General features: G+C 36.6%; 1 protein-coding gene across 2 annotated transcripts in view; it reads right to left on the bottom strand.

Moving 5' to 3' along the window:
• LOC108775858 (uncharacterized) overlaps positions 1-4,502 on the bottom strand; it is a 32,357-nt gene extending 27,855 nt beyond the window's left edge. The window contains exons 1-2 of one of the 2 annotated variants that reach the window (XM_018542306.1): positions 4,190-4,502; positions 495-668 (exon numbers count right to left, since the gene is read on the bottom strand). The gene's annotated coding sequence lies outside the window, so the exon portion shown is untranslated. Of the gene's footprint in view, positions 1-494; positions 672-4,189 lie in introns of those variants that run through there. The other variant, XM_018542307.1, reaches the window with a different exon arrangement.
• Positions 4,503-8,455: the final 3,953 nt, after the last annotated feature.

Genomic DNA, 8,455 nt, shown 5'->3' with positions numbered 1-8,455 from the left:
TCTCTCTCTCTCTCTCTCTCTCTCTCTCTCTCTCTCTCTCTTTCTCTCTCTCTCTCTATTTGCTCTCTCACTCACTGAAAATTATACAGTTTGAGCAGAGACATGTAAGAATCGCTAATGAAGCATGATTCAAAATTTTATTTTATTTTTTATTTATGAATTACATTAACATTTTCGGACAGTCACATTCAATTTAACTGACTGAATAACCATCATCGCCAATGATACGCCTAAATTTGCAAATTCGTCACATCGCGTCAGACTCATTCGCTCCGACGAGGAAGCAAATAAACATATAAACTCCGCACGCACGTAACGGAATAAACATCGTTTTCCGTGTTGAAGACCTGAGCGAACAAAATTCGAAATCGTTCATCACATGCGTCGACTCTTTTTATACTTCCGGCAGTATGCGTATTCATGCGCGATAGAAAGAAAGAAGGAAAGAAAGAAAGGGAGAGAAAGAGAGAGAGAACAGACAAACTTAGATTTACCTATTATATATTTATCGTGCAATTCGTCTCGTGAGGAGCTCCAAGAAATCATGAGATTTGCAAAATCTCATCGAACGGATGAATCGCTTCTTTTTCTCCTCGTCTTCCGCAAGATTCGATAACGGGAAACTCCTGTTCGCTGTTCACGGTCGCGGCCGGTCTCTCTCGTTAGGTCTGTAACAAGAAAATTCATACATTTTCCATTAGTACTACTACAAGCAATTCATTTTACGGCTTTCCACGCGCACAGCAGTGCGTTGCTCCCATTCCCGTTCTTTGTGGATCGAGTAGGCCGATGGCGTTGCCTGTCATGAATATAAAGTTGAATGTAAAATTATCTCGACGTCGATAATTCAAATAAGATTCAATTGCGCTAACATGAAATGCTGACCCAATTTTGCTGCACTCTCTATACAAGGAGCGCAAAGTTCTTCAACTTCAGAACGGTGGAAGAATGTGTAGATTTAAAAAAAATGCTGATGCTGATAAATGGCTGCATTTAATGAAAAAAAGCAGCTTTGCAACTGTTGTAAAATTTTTTAATATGATTGATGTTGCTCTTAGTGGTTTGTTACTGGAACTAAGTGGATAAATCGTATTAAATAATCTAACAACAGTTGTATGTATAAAGCTTCTTTTTCTGCTGAACACAGTAAATGTAAGAAAAAATCAGTATGTAAATTTTCTAGATATTATATATTTTCAGGAAAAAAAAGATTTTTTTCCTATTATCTCTCTCTCTCTCTCTCTCTCTCTCTCTCTCTCTCTCTCTCTCTCTAGTAGAAATTTTATATATTTTTTTTAGCAGTTACTGAACAGTTATATTAACTCTGTTTATAGTAACTGAGAAATAAAACTACTTAGGATTCCAATCAAGATGTAACTGCCTACAATTACTGACATGTAAAATCTGAATCCATTTACCGAACAAAAACAGATTAATAAACGGTCTTCGCAGTACTTTAATTAATAATAATTTATTAATACCAGATAATAACTTGACAGATGTCTACGCAAACATTGTATAGTGTATATTATATTTTTACCACAGAGAAACTACTTGAATAAAATTATCAAGCTCTTGTTCAAGTCGCAGTGTTGTTACAACTAATTGAGAATAATACTATACAGTAACTAGATGAGTATCTAGAAAAACATACATTTCTATCAGAGGTATCTTGTCGGTAATATAATACTTTCGTTCAATTTGAGGAAATATGCAGTGTACATTTCCGTTCGTTCAGAAAAGAGAGATGACAGTAAAGTTTTTTTCTCGATTCTTCTTATACAACCGAGAGAGTAATTTCTCGAGATGTCTATATTTAACCGCCGTGTCTAATGATTGCGCACGCAAAGCTATTCCATTTCCAGTCGGACGTCGCACTTTGATTACATTGGTGCTGGGCATAATGCGGATCGCATCTCCGTCAATCTCCGTGTGAAACTTAGCGGATCGACTTCCTCCGTAGAATCATAGCTATTCCTAACAGACTGCGAGTGATCCAATTCCGCGTAAGTGGATGAGAACCATTCCCATCGCCGCATTCTACGTCGCTGGTTAGCCGTGCAACAGTGATCTGTCCCAGAAAGTTGTGTAGAGCGCTTTTGCGCTTTGCCCCCGACATTTACGATCCGCTACTGAAGCCGTTTCTTACGAGCAAATGATGTAATCGAATCAACATAATTTGCCAGTGCAATACAACTTGCCGTTGTCTAAAGGCCATTATACGTGAACACGAATCGCAGTAAAATAAACCTTTCCATGGGCATACACAAGGACGACAGAGGAAAAAAACGTTTGTCCTTTCTTTAGGAAAGAAAAAAAGTTAATATTAAGTAAAAATAGACCAACAAATGTTCAACAAATGAGTGAGGAGGACCATATTCGGTCAAAGATCTTGATGTCTAATAATATTGTATTTTTATAATTTTCAGTTAAATCAAACTGCGTGAACAATTAAATTATTAAAAACACACACAGTTAAAATACAATAAAAACTTAAAAGTTAAAATTATGTTTATTGACGAATATGTGGCTCATGCATTATACGTATTCCCTATCGTAAAGTGACTTATGTGCTAAAAATCTTTCTTTCAAGACTAGCTTCGATATTTAATGAGCTTTGCGTGAAAAAAAATTGTTTATCTCTCTTTAACTGAAGTCCTAGGTACGCCCATAATTCCTTTTAGTTAATTAAAAGTCTTGAAATCATTCACTCTTTCTCCAAATGTACCTTGATTTATCGTTATCGATTCACGTCAAAAAATGATGATGAAACGTCGCGACTTATCTGTCGCGTGGTAAAGAAATGCTGTACGTTTATCTCGCTCTGCAAGACAGAATTTGACGATTTGGAAACAAATTAATTGTCGTTAGCCAAGACTGTATCACGCGATAACGTAACTTTCCATGTCGACGACGAGAACATCATAACGGTTTAATTAAAATTTCTGATCGCATCTATGCTGTATTATAGCGCGCACCTCACGTCGACCGTTCCACGCTTCGGAAGCCGTCAGCCCGACTTCCGTGAGTAAAAACGGCTGATTTACAAGTCCGCACGTTTTTTGCCTTGCCTGTAATCTCGTCCTTAACCACTAATTTGTTGCATCTTTTCTTTGCCCATAACGGAGCACGAGCAGGTCGTTACATCGGTCGTGAGACCGGTGAATCCATCCATCGATCGATGATTGATTTGGAGATCTTGTTGTCGGATGACTTTCCAATTTCTACCTAAACATTCCGCTCACTATCTATACTTTGTCTGTTTCCATTGAGCCCTCTAATTATCAGATCGCTGTGTTACATTCATAGACATAATAAGTATAAATAAGTAAAAAAAACATTTCTATGTAGTTGTCATTATATCAATTTGGAAAGAACGAAGTAGATTGCATCCCTCTCTCTCTTTCAAATATCAAGTTGAAGAAAGATACTAATACAATTCAATATGTGGCGTTGTTTTTCTACGATGCAATTCGATTTACGCTCATTTCGTCCTGTTTATCAAAGTTAAACATGGACAAATAATGTTCGCAATAGTATGTGAATGTGCGTGTATTTGGTTGTATGTGGTTATGTGATTAAAAAAATTTTTTTTTACGTATGAAAGGAATCTTTGTATGCGTTTCTGTACTACTTACTTATTTTGTGTAATATTCGTTTCTATTACTGGCAAACTTTGCGATAGCGGTTTTGCCGGTATTTTTCCATTTATGTGTGCTACGATATGTTCATATTTCTTTCGTTTACCAACGTTGTACTTTGTTATGTGGTGCATTGCAATAAAGATAAAGGTAAAGTTGTGAGCGTGAAGTCCAATAGATCGTAGAGCGCGCAGTCTATAATAATCCTAAACCTATTACGTCTACGGTTACATTCAATTGCTATTGGATTACTATCGCTGCTTTCTCCAGAACGAATTACTGCATCGGATTTTTTGTTTTCCGATATACATCCGGTTTCTCTCTCATTCATTAGCTGTCAAGTTTTGAACGCCCTGCAAAAACGAGCGCGCAGATGCATCGCGTCGATAGCGCGCATAAATTTACTCCCTTTCGACAATTAACTTCTGCTCCATTCATGATAAATGATCCGCACGAATGCAAACTACAGACACCGCAGGAATGCGTTTCCTCCTGCTTAATAATACAATTAGTTGCAACTAAAAATTTCGCTAATTAGCTCTAATTACCTTCACAACACCCGAGTGATGCTAAGATCCTGAATCGCCGATTTTTCGGCTTGCGGTCTCGCCGAGAACGCGGATCGCTCTTGCAGCTTGTGTGTGCGTTCTTCCTCTTCCCTTATCTTCCCGGACTCGGGCGTCTGTCCGCGTTTGGATACGCGATAGCACTATTTAAGGACTTCCAGCACGCGGCCGGGAGAAGAGAGCGCGAAATCGGCGAGCCATTCGGCTCGCGGAACTTTATCGACGGGAACGTTTCACGGCATCCCGCGCGCTATCTTAATTAGCACGGAACCGGGCTTTTCGCGCGACTGCACCGGACACGTGCCGAAAGTGCGCAGAACGCTCTCGTACTCGAACGAGGTTCGTCGCAGTCTCTTCCGCGACGCAATTCCCTCTTACACGCTTCTCACCGATGTTCCGTGAACATGAAATAGTATGTTTTTCCGCGTAGTATCTTTAGATCAGAATTACATTAAAAGAAATGACGTATATATCCTACGTGGCACCTGCTCTTTTAATCTCTTTTTCTCACTTTCTTTTACTGCCATTATTTTTTATTGCACTTCTTTTTAAAAATTTTCGTTTTTATATAGATTTAATATTGTCGTCCCTCTTTTGTTACTGATTTGTATAACATATGTAATTTAATATAGTTCCCTGATACGTTCCGATAAACTTAATCCATTCAGAAACTATCTTCCGGAGCTTCCAATATGCGCGATGTATTTTTAAAATGTCTTCAGTAATGTTTTCTCTTTTTTTTTAATATTATTTAATTTATTATCCTTGCACTTGTCCGTCTTCTCACTTTATCTTTCGACCTCCTCGACAGCTTATCTTCTCGCTGCACTTCTTCGTCACACAGCTCGCGTGCGTGCACCACTCGCGGAGAGACCGTCTGCGGCCGCGACCGCACCATGTGCCCTCGTGCCGTGAGAAGCACTGAATGGGTTCGCCAGACACGAAACATAATCGTGTCTATGGCAGGCAGATAGGCAGCTGTAGGTACACTACAGCTCTTTTCCTTTCCATTCCATTCCGCCGCGGCGACGACGGCAGTGGGGTACCGCATCGGTACCGTGCCCCCACTGTGCGTGCGGACACGTACGTATGCGGCCCACACCTACGCGACACTCGTTGTACGTGGGTCGCCTCCGCCAACGTTGATGACAGAAAGAGAGAAAGAAGGAAAATAGGGACGAAGATTCGAGCAGATTCATTCTGCTGTAATATAAAAAATAAATGTGAGAATGATAAAGAATCAGGAGGAGCAACATTAATCGCAAAGAATTATGATTGCATTGAATAAAAATAAGATTGTACGAATGTGTGTACGTGTATAATGATGATGAGCAAAAGAGAAAGAGAGGAATCTTCCCCATACGTCCTTCAGAGAAAAAGTCTCTTACATGCGATGAGAGTCCCAATGATCACCTATTTTGGCAAAAACGCGTGCTACGGTAATTAAATGTTTTTACGACAGATTGTTTCGCAATTGTACCTGGTTTACAACACACGATAGAGCGATAAATCGGCAGTTCTTTTGGCTTTGACAATTGAACAAACAGCATGTTGAATGACTGTTACGTTATTCGTGACAAATAAAGAGTAATCAAAATTAGAAGAGTAAACAGATTAATTGATTAGAAAATAAATATTTGACCTAATACGATCTGAATGGAGAATTAAGCTCGTTTCTTTTTGTGATATAATTTTTAAATCAGAGTAAATTCACACACAGAGAATAAAATATATAAAGAATTAATTGTATCAAACTTCTAATTATTAATGATATATGTAATACTATATACATGTATTTTAGTATATAATCTGTACTTATGTTTAATCTGCAAATTAATAACGATACTCTCTCTAGTTTAATGTTATTAATTTAACGTTAGTAATAGTACGCTATCAAATATTTTATTATTAATGATAGTATAATACCTTCATCATTTTCCATAAATATAAAAATTAATTATTGTTTTCCTGTCGTGTAATAACACATATTATATTAATTATTTACGACCTACTAACCGAATCGTTTAGCTCGTAAGGAGAAGAGAAAAATTAGTAGATATACTTATAGAGCAGTTATAGTTTATCTACAAAAGACTCTCTAATCAAGTTACCTCAGACGCTCTTATAAATCCAATAGAACGAACCGTTAGATAATTCCTGATCACAATCCTAGTATATTGGGAACAACGACCCACGATTTTATTGGAATCATGATTTTCATTCGTGTCGTGTGATGATCTCTGCTGCTTCCTCTAAAATTCATCATTCGACGTGTTGCATAAGGACAAATGATCCAGCACGTAGCTAACACCTTCCTACGCTCTTAGACAAGTTAATGAGCTTCGCAGCAGCTGAAGAGGTCTCAGTGAACTTACTGAAGGAGCAACCAAGTTTCTCATTTCGCCGGAGGCAAATTATCGTCTTCGTTAAAGCAGAAACACTATTGTAATAATTAGTACTAGGCTGCCTTAGAAATTGAATTGATTATTCTTCGAAACTATTTGAGTGCGTAAAGAATACCTGTAATTAAGTAAAAGAGATAGTCGAGTCTTATATAATATTCGGAGAAGTATTAAAATGTTATAGATATACTGTATATTAATATAGTGCTCTTAATAAATAATTCAATTTCGATTCAACAAAAACGTCTCTTTAATTTAAATAATTATCTATAAATGTAATTTATAATACAAAAATATTATCTGTTTGTACGATATGAAATATATTTAAATATAACTTATTTCCTTCTCTTTTTGTATGTAAAAATCTTATAAAATCTTAAGCAAAAAGTTATTCTGTTTTATTTCTATAACGCGAAAAAGTGATTACAATAAACGCTATTGAAACTCAAAAACGTCTTTGCGAGATTTTACGACTTTATTTCTTGGACGAGACCCCACCCATTGTCATCATCATCACCATCAATATCATTGTTACTTCCATAACAATCGTTGTTACAGAACATTATTGTTTCCTTGCAGTTATTGTTATTGTTATGATTGATTGCAAAAATATTCCTTCTCTCTTTCCTTCTTTTATTATTGCAATGGCGTTCTGGACAAGTCTAGAGATGACACAACGCGTCAACAATGGTTACCACTTGCGATGACAAAAGAGAGGCTAGTCAGAGAATCTTGTTTTCTTTTTGGAACGACATACGTCGATCCTCGCAAACGATAATAAACAATCGTGTCTTCGGAATACATTTCGAGGTAGGCCGACCACGCGAAGATGCATCATCAAATCGTCTCGTAGTGAAATCGCATCGTTATCAAGTCCCCTCTTTTTTTTATCAAATTGAAAATGAAGTACATGACAAACTTTATCTTCTATATCTATACTATTTTAAAAAACAAATTAGAAATTTAATTGATGAAACAAAAAAAGTAAATTCGAAATATTTGGATAGGGCAAAAAGCAAATTAGCGAGTTTATGAGTAACTACACTAAAAGAAAAGATTGGCTGCTGCACTAATTGAGATAGTAAAATATTAATATAGCATTTTTAATTGATTTCTGCAACCAATTAAAAATACTACGCCATATTCAGTTTTTTCTTTTAGTATAAAATATTAGAAAAGTAGCGTTGAAAAATCATTAAAATTACCAATATTTTCAGAATGTTGTATTTTTTTTTGTCATGTTCCTTAGTTACTATGCGTAAGGTTCTTCTTATAATTGCGATGAAGGTCGTTGCGGTTGCACGTTTGCAGTAAACAAAGCATTTAAGAAGAAAAAATTCTGCATTTTATGATTAACGTTAATTTCAGTTCAATTTATTCTTCACCTTTTTTAATTTAAAATTAGAAAGAAAGAAGAGTTAGTTGAACTGAGGTTAAAATTAAACTACATTGATATAAACGGGCGTTAGTGCAGTATTCTGACATTAAAAGAACATAAAAATGGCTTACTTTGTCACATAATTACAACTTAACGGAGTCGTTAATAGAAGAAGCTACTCTGCTGTCACACTGCAGCCATTGCGTGCTATTTAGGATTAATTTATCACTGATTAGTACCCACGAAGGCACGTTCATTTCCGTAATCGATAATCAACGTCGTTGTTGCTAACTTTGATGCAACGGTAAAAACGACTCACATTGTATATGTATACATACTGAAGCAATACACTGCATATGGGATGGCTCTCGGGATTGATGCGTACATGCAGGTTTTACTAATGAGGAAAAGGTCATTTCCGGTCAAACAGAAAGCGGAAATGTAAGCGCGTGCTTAATCGACAATACT

The sequence above is a fragment of the Cyphomyrmex costatus genome, unplaced genomic scaffold, assembly GCF_001594065.2.
Source record: "Cyphomyrmex costatus isolate MS0001 unplaced genomic scaffold, Ccosl1.0 scaffold33, whole genome shotgun sequence".
In the NCBI taxonomy this organism is placed as follows: domain Eukaryota; kingdom Metazoa; phylum Arthropoda; class Insecta; order Hymenoptera; family Formicidae; genus Cyphomyrmex; species Cyphomyrmex costatus.
Note: the sequence above shows the minus strand (reverse complement) of the source record. Positions and strands in the feature narration are given on the sequence as shown.